General features: G+C 45.8%; 1 long non-coding RNA gene across 1 annotated transcript; it reads right to left on the bottom strand.

Annotated features, from left to right (window-relative positions):
• Positions 1–270: 270 nt before the first annotated feature.
• On the bottom strand, positions 271–6,298 carry LOC141278476 (uncharacterized). The gene is made up of 2 exons (XR_012331234.1): positions 6,125–6,298; positions 271–640 (listed from the first exon to the last, which is right to left on the bottom strand). It is a non-coding gene; the product is annotated as an uncharacterized lncRNA (long non-coding RNA).
• Between the last annotated feature and the right edge of the window lie 2,332 nt (positions 6,299–8,630).

The raw sequence follows: 8,630 nt of genomic DNA, 5'->3' as shown, positions 1-8,630 counted from the left end.
AAATGTGAATATGGTTCATTTGTCATCAGTGCAGGTCTAGACGTCCCCAATGCTAAGAGGTCCCTTAATCTGTTTGTGGAAGAAAGAAAATATGAACTTCTGTTCTCCTAGGGAGGAGCAGACTTCAGCGAGTAGTTCTCTAAGGCTTGGCTGTCTTAAGTAAGGAATATTTGATAGTTATTTTGCTATCTTTTTGCTCATTTCATGAGCCTGGAGGTGTGTCTGGTGTGATTACAATTCTTTTTGGGTGAGGGGGTTGTTCTGTTGGACTTTATTGTTTTTTAATTTTTTTATTGAAATATAGTTGATTTACAATGCTGTGTTAATTTTTGCTGCACAGCAAAGCAAAACAGTACAATTCTTTAAGTCAGTATTTTCTCATGGTGTCTCTGGGTTGTAACATCTTCACTTGGAGATAGTCTTCCAGATCCTGCCATCCAATCTTCCTCGGTTTACAAAAGAGGAAACTAGCATTCAGTAAAGAAAAATGGTTTATCCAAAGGCACGGCCAGAAATACAACTGCAGACTCTCAAGTCTGGTGCCCATGCTTCTTCCACAAACTCACGGGACTGGCTGATGAGAACACATGCCATCGTGACATCATGGCCTCATGGTGGTCTTGTGTCCTGGTATCAGCATCTCGGGTGTAAGGGAAGAAACCTGGGTCACAGAACTGCAGCAAGTAGCAAATCAGAGTGATTACACCCCCACTAGTTAGTCTGCCCCATAAATGTAGCTGCCTTCTTCCCACTTATATTGTCTATCTTGGAATTTCAATCCTTGGTTGATTTAAAGAGCAAATGAGAATCTATTATATTCAAGAGAGAAAGAAAATAGACAGGAGTGATGCCCAGTCCCTCTTCCTGACCTCAAGGGTCAATAGGGAAAATATGTCTGTGAGTATGTACAGCCTGCTGGGGACCTCAGCTCCACATCCACAGATCTGTGTCACTGCCTAGATCTCTATCTTCCCACCCCCAGTCTCCTCTACACGGGCTGGAGTGAGCACTTCCCTCAGACCCAATCCTGCTCTCACTGTTCCTGTGCCGGGGCTGACGTCACCCTCCACACAAGAGCCCCACCCTGAAACTGAGGGGTCGTGGACATACAGCGTCCCTGCCTACAATCACCACTTCCTGTCAGTTCTAGCCCACATATTTCCTCCTCCGTAGTCCTTCCGGTACTCCCTTGGGACATACCTTCACATTTTGCTGGAATTCTTGCAATATCGTCCTAATTAACCTTTCAGCCTTCATGCCGGCACCATCATTTCCCTCAATCCCACATTCCCACCCTCACCAAATCTGTCCTCCGTGTCATTCCCAGAACACCCCTCAAAATGCAGATCTGTTCCTATCACCGCTTTGCCTCTTTGAAATCCTTCAATGACCTCCCATTGCCCTCAGAATAAATTTGAAATCTTGTGACAGTGGCTGCTCTGTGATAATTGTCTTCTGTCTTCCGTGTTGGGATGGGAGCTCCTTGGGGCAGACACAGTGGCTGGCACGTGTAAGGCATTTGGTAGATGGTTAGGTAAAGAGTCAAGGGACACAGGAGTGAAGAGAGAATCCATCAAGAGGCAGGAAGCTGCGGATTCCATAGAAGAGGTAAATCGTGTGCCTGGGACATTCCAGGAAGGAAATATTGGATTGGAAAGATGCAAGACTGTTTATGGCCTGGAGAGTGGATTGAGGGTTTAGACAGCTAGAGATAGAAGCAAGTGGGAGGGGGCGGCTGGGGAGGAAGGCAGGAGAGGGAATCCAAGCAAAGAAAAAAAGGAGGCAGTGGGCTTCCCTGGTGGCGCAGTGGTTGAGAGTCCGCCTGCCGATGCAGGGGACACGGGTTCGTGCCCTGGTCCGGGAAGTACCCACATGCCGAGCAGCGGCTGGGCCCGGGAGCCATGGCCGCTGAGCCTGCGCGTCCGGAGCCTCTGCTCCGCAGTGGGAGAGGCCACAACGGTGAGAGGCCCGCGTACCGCAAAAAACAACAACAACAACAACAACAAAAATAAAAAAAGGAGGCAGCACAGGTAGAGTGAAGGAACGCATATCAATAAGGTGAGGTGGGAGAAAGGAAGCAGAAGTGGATGAGGGCAGGTGGAGGCAGACCCACGTGGAGGTCTTGAAGCCAGACTGAGGGATGTGAGCTTCTGTTGATCACAACATTAGGGCTTACACTGGGGAACAGTGGGGAGGGGAAGAGCTGGAGGAAAGTGGTGACAGGCTCAACGCCCACAAATTGAGAGAGTTGCTATTTCATTTGGCTCTTTTTGACTTGAGTTTCAAAGGAATCCAAGTATCCCTTTTTCCCCCTTTATTTTATTTTACTTTTATTTTTATTTTTATTTTTATTTTTTTTTGCGATACGCGGGCCTCTCACTGTTGTGGCCTCTCCCGTTGCGGAGCACAGGCTCCGGACGCGCAGGCTCAGCGTCCATGGCTCAGGGGCCCAGCCGCTCCGCGGCATGTGGGATCTTCCCAGACGGGGGCACGAACCCGTGTCTCCTGCATCAGCAGGCGGACTCTCAACCACTGCGCCACCAGGGAAGCCCTCCCCCTTTATTTTTAAGGCACTTAATTGAAGTGAACACTTGGGCCTTATAAATAAGTGGTAAAAGATGAACCAGTTTTTATTTTAATGAGAGGTTTAAATGGGCTCACTTTGAATTGAGAGTCAACATCCAGGTCTGTTTTTATCTTGGTAATACCCCACGAGATGTGGTCTCCACTAACAGTGATGTGTGGATGCCAACGCCCTGGACAGCAAACGCTGTCTCTGCTCTGTCCTGGGCAGAAGTCCCTTCCGATGGGGATAGTACCTCTTTGAATAAGTAGTACCCTTTTAAGCGGACAGAGGCAGAGGAGGGGTTTAAGCAAATTTTTACATACTTTGTTCTGCTATTAAAGGCAATTAAACCTTAACTCTCATAATTCATGGAAGAGACAGGTGGAAACAGTGTGATTGAAGGGAAAGAGATGTGGTCTGGGTCACAGAATCAGGCTCCACCCTCTCTCTCTCTCTGCACTTTTCTGTATAATCGTAGGCAAGTCCCTCTCCCATCCCAAGCCTCTGTTTCTCCATCTACAGGAAGAAGGATTGGACAAGACACTCTCTTTCCAGAGCACTTCCAAGCTCTGAGATGCCATGAGTATCTGCACAGTTTCTCTTCTGACCTCTGCTTTGCTGTGCTTGTCAGTAAGAGCATCAGAGAGCAGGAATCCAGGACGGAGAGAGGAAGGGCCTATTTTAAGGATACAGGTGACTAAGAAGAAAACCACTAGTGAGGAGAGCAAAAAGCCCAAAAAGCGCTGGCCTTTGCACAGGCCTGACATTTTTATGGGGCTTTGCTGGCCTTGGACCACGAGCTGCCCACACACACACAGGGGCACCCCACAGCAGCCACTGAATGCTGCATTGTGGCACTGAGACCCATGGACCAAAAGCCCCTATTTGCAGTCTCTGTGAAAGCAGACTGAGGGAGGGACCGGCACGGCTTGACAGCTTGCATTGGGCTGGGCCTGACTAGGTCCAGCAGGGAGACCTCCCAGGGAGGCTGGGAGCAGAGGAAATCAGGTTGGAAATTCACTGGCAGCCCACACTTGACCCCATGGAAAGCGCTGGTTCGGGTTAGAAGGAATGGCACAATGTGGCTTGGCTAGGCTGTCCTGTTCAATCAGACCACGGAAAGCCACAAGCATGAGTTACGCCTCCTACCACATGCTGAGTCTTGTGTCATGGGATGTCCACCGTGTAGTGGGCCCAGGGCACACAGTGATAAAGATGTATGGGCTCTGTCCTCACAGAACTTGCAGTCTAGTGGGAAGGGCGTGTGCGCCAACAATCTGCCACCATCTGTCTCGCTAAATGTCACATTCGAGATGGATCTAGGGGGCACCGAGAATCTAGTCACTCATTCAGAGAGATGGCGGGAGGGAGGCAAAGTGTCACAAAAAAGGGGAAAAGTCCTCACGTTTTAAAAGATATTTGGGAGTTACGCAGGTGGAGTAGAAGGGGTGGATGGGAGCATTCCTGGCTGAAGGCCCAGCACGTGTGCAGACACGGAGGTGTGAAAATACGGCCAGTTTGCAGAACTGTAAATAGCTCGCAGAGGCTAGTGAACAGTGGGCAAAGGTGGAAGGGCAGCAGGAGGGCTTGGAAGTTTTGCAGGGTGAATTGTAACCCCTCGAAAAATATGTTGAAATCCTAACTCCTTGTACTTATGAACATGGCCTTCTTTGGAAATAGGGTCTTTGCAGACATAATCAGGTTAAGAAGAGGTCACTGGGGGGAGGGGGCCCTAATTCAATGACTGGTGCCCTTATAAGAAGAGGAACATTTAGACACAGGGACAATACCATGCAAAGATAAGATCGATTGGTGTCACGCATCTAAAAATCAAGGAACATGAAGCATTGCCAGCAGCCACCAGAAGCTAGGAGAGAGGCATGGAACAGACTCTCCCTCTGAATCTCCAAGAAGGAATCTACCCTGCTGACGCCTTGATATAAGACTTCTGGCCTCCAGAAGTGACCTCCAGAAATGGGACACAATAAATTAAATCACTCACTTTGTGATGATTTGTTATGACGACCCTAGGAAACTACTACAGTGAACAGATGAGCCACTCTGAGTTTCCACTTGTTAGTAATCTATAATGTCCCTAACTTCAGAGAACTATTCAAATGACTCATGGAACCGTTCAAATGACTTGAAAATTCCCATGACCAGATATCCAAGCTACTACTCTTTCGTATTCCTTCTTATACCTGGTACCTGGAAACGGTCTTTAATCAGACTATGTATCCTGATTTTCATGTCTTTTTTTCTTTTGTGTTTCCTTTCTTTTTCTTCATTCAGAAAGATATACTCTCCAGAATTATAGAGCCCTATGTGTGAGTTTGGGTGAATCAGCCAACTTGTTAGTGCCAAGTGTTCTTGCTAGTTTTCCTGATCCACCCTTCTTTCCTTGAGATGTCCACAAGTAGATTGCTTGCAAAGTTTGAAAAATGACCCTCAGCTCCTTGCAGACTCACACAGAGTCCCATGTGACTATCTTGTTTGAAGACCTGTGGTTCCAATGCCACCTCAGTAAAGCAAATCTTCCCATGACATCTCTAAGGCAGGGCCCACCTCCCAGGCTTCCTTCTATCCTGCATAATGAAGGTCCCATCCAGGATATCTGCTCTGGGGTGGCTGATGGGGAAACTAAGTTGAAGAAGATGTCCTTAAGAAACTAGCAGTCTGGTGGAGGCTAGGCTTGGGAGAGAGTCATAACGACCAAGTTGTTTTAGTCCATCATGGTTAGTGACCCAGTAGATGAATGCACAAGGCGCTTTAGAGCCCAGAAGAGGAACACTTGGCCCATAATAATGGCTGCCATTTGTTGAGCATCTACTAAGTGCCAAACACCATGGTGGGGTTTTACATGCATGATCTCTAATCCTCAAGGAACAAGACGCATACTACCGTCCTCATTTTACAGATGAAGAAATTGAACTTCAAGAGGTTAGCTAAGTAACTCACTCAAAGTCCCTCAGTTAGCAAGTGACAGAACCACAACTAGAACTTAGGTCTGCCTGACACCTAAGATCCCACATGGGTTCTCCACAATACCAGGCTGCCTGAGTACAGAGAGATTGGTTCAAGATGGCGGAGTAGAAGTATGTTCACTCACTCTCTTGTGTGAGAGCACCAGAATCACAGCTAACTGCTGAACAATCATTGACACGAAGACACTGGAACTCACCAAAAAAGATACCCCACATCCAAAGACAAAGGAGAAGCCACAATGAGATGGTAGGAGGGGTGCAATCGCAATAAAGTCAAATCCCATAACCACTGGGTGGGTGACTCACAAACTGGAGAACAATTATGCCACAGAAATCTGCCCACTGCAGTGAAGATTCTGAGTCCCACATCAGGCTTCCCAACATGGGGGTACAGCAATGGGAGGGGAAACCCCAGAGAATCAGACTTTGAAGGCTAGCAGGGTTTGATTGCAGGACTTTGACAGGACTGGGGGAAACAGAGACTCCACTCCTGGAGGGTGCACACAAAGTAGTGTGCACATCAGGACCCAGGGGGAAGGAGCAGTGACCCCATAGGAGGCTGAACCAGACCTACCTGCTACTGTTGGAGGGTCTCCTGAAGAGGTGGGGGGAGGCTGTGGCTCACCACAGGGACAAGGACACTGGCAGCAGAAGTTCTGAGAAGTACGCCTTGACATGAGCCATCCTGGAGTCTGCCATTAACCCCACCAAAGAGCCTGTAGCCACCAGTGCTTGGTCACCTCAGGCCAAACAACCAACAGGGAGGGAACTCAACTCAACTCAACACAACAGCAGAAAAGCAGTTTAAGTTTTACTGAGCTCTGCCCACCAGAGCAACACCCATCTGTACCCACCACCAGTCCCTCCCATCAGGAAGCTTGCACAAGCCTCTTAGATAGCCTCATCCACCAGAAGGCAGACAGCAGAAGCAAGAAGAACTACAATCCTGCAGCCTGTGGAACGAAAAACACATTCATGGAAAGATAGACAAAATGAAAAGACAGAGAACTATGTACCACATGAAGGAACAAAATAAAACCCCAGAAAAACAGTTAAGTGAAGTGGAGATACGCAACCTTCCAAAAAAAGAATTCAGAACAATGATAGTGAAGATGATCCAAGACCTCGGAAAAAGAATGGAGGCAAAGATTGAGAAGATGAAAGAAATGTTCAACAAAGACCTAGAAGAATTAAAGAACAAACATCTAGAAGAATTAAAGAACAAACAAGAGATGAACAATACAATAACTGAAATGAAAAATACAATAGAAGGAATCAATAGCAGAATAACTGAGGCATAACAATGGATAAGTGACCTGGAAGACAGAATGTTTGAATTCACTGCCACAGAACATGATAAAGAAAAAAGAATGAAAGAAATGAAGACAGCCTAAGAGACCTCTGGGACAACATTAAACACACCAACATTCGCATGATAGGGGTCCCAGAAAGAGAAGAGAGAGAGAAGAAAATATTTGAGAGAAATATTTGAGAAAATATTTGAAGAGATTATAGTCGAAAACTTCCCTAACATGGGGAAGGAAATAGCCACCCAAGTCCAGGAAGCTTAGAGAGTCCCAGGCAGGATAAACCCAAGGAGAAACATGTAGAGACACATAGTGATCGAACTGACAAAAATTAAAGGCAAAGAAAAATTATTAAAAGCAACAAAGGAAAAGCAACAGATAACACACAACGGAACTCCCAAAAGGTTAACAGCTGATTTCTCAGCAGAAATTCTACAATCCAGAAGGGAGTGGCAAGATATATTTAAAGTGATGAAAGGGAAGAACCTACAACCAAGATTGCTCTACCCGGCAAGGATCTCATTCAGATTCAACGGAGAAATCAAAAGCTTTACAGACAAGCAAAAGCTAAGAGAATTCAGCACCACCAAACCAGCTCTACAACAAATGCTAAAGGAATGTCTCTAAGTGGGAAACACAAGAGAAGAAAAGGACTTATGAAAACAAACCCAAGGGCTTCCCTGGTGGCGCAGTGGTTGAGTGTCCGCCTGCCAATGCAGGGGACACATGTTCGTGCCCTGGTCCAGGAAGATCCCACATGCCGCAGAGCGGCTGGACCCGTGAGCCATGGCCGCTGAGCCTGCACGTCCGGAGCCTGTGCTCTGCAACGGGAGAGGCCACAACAGTGAGAGGCCCGCGTACCGCAAAAAAACAAAACAAAACAAAACAAAAAGCAAAACAATTAAGAAAATGGTAATAGGAACATACATATCAATAATTACCTTAAATGTGAATGGATTAAATTCTCTAACCAAAAGACACAGGCTCACTGAGTGGATACAAAAACATCTATATGCTGTCTACAAGAGACCCACTTCAGACCTAAGGACACATACAGACTGAAAGTGAGGGGATGGAGAAAGATATTCCATGCAAATAGAAATCAAAAGAAAGCTGGAGGAACAATACTCATATTAGATAAAATAGATCTTAAAGAAAGAATGTTACAAGGGACAAGGAAGGACACTACATAATGATCAAGGGATCAATCCAAGAAGAAGATATAAAAATTATAAATATATATGCAACCAATATAGGAGCACCTCAATACATAAGGCCAATGCTAACAGCCATAAAAGAGGAAATCAACAGGAACACAATAATAGTGGGAGACTTTAACACCTCACTTACACTTACGGACAGATCATCCAGACAGAAAATTAATAAGGAAACACAAGCTTTAAATGACACAATAGACCAGATAAATTTAATTGATATTTACAGGACATTCCACCCAAAAACAGCAGATTACACTTTCTTCTCAAGTGCACACAGAACTTTCTCCAGGATACATCACATCTTGGGTCACAAATCAAGCCTCGGTAAAATTAAGAAAATTTAAATCATATCAAGCATCTTTTCCAACAACAACACTATGAGATTATAAATAAATTACAGGGAAATAAACATAAGAAAAACAAATACGTGAAGGTTAAACAACACAGTACTAAATAACCAAGAGATCACTGAAGAAATCAAAGAGGAAATCAAAAAATACGTAGAAACAAATGACAATGAAACCACAACCACCCAAAACCTATGGGATGCAGCAAA

This window comes from Tursiops truncatus, chromosome 4, assembly GCF_011762595.2.
Source record: "Tursiops truncatus isolate mTurTru1 chromosome 4, mTurTru1.mat.Y, whole genome shotgun sequence".
Lineage (NCBI taxonomy): Eukaryota > Metazoa > Chordata > Mammalia > Artiodactyla > Delphinidae > Tursiops > Tursiops truncatus.
Note: the sequence above shows the minus strand (reverse complement) of the source record. Positions and strands in the feature narration are given on the sequence as shown.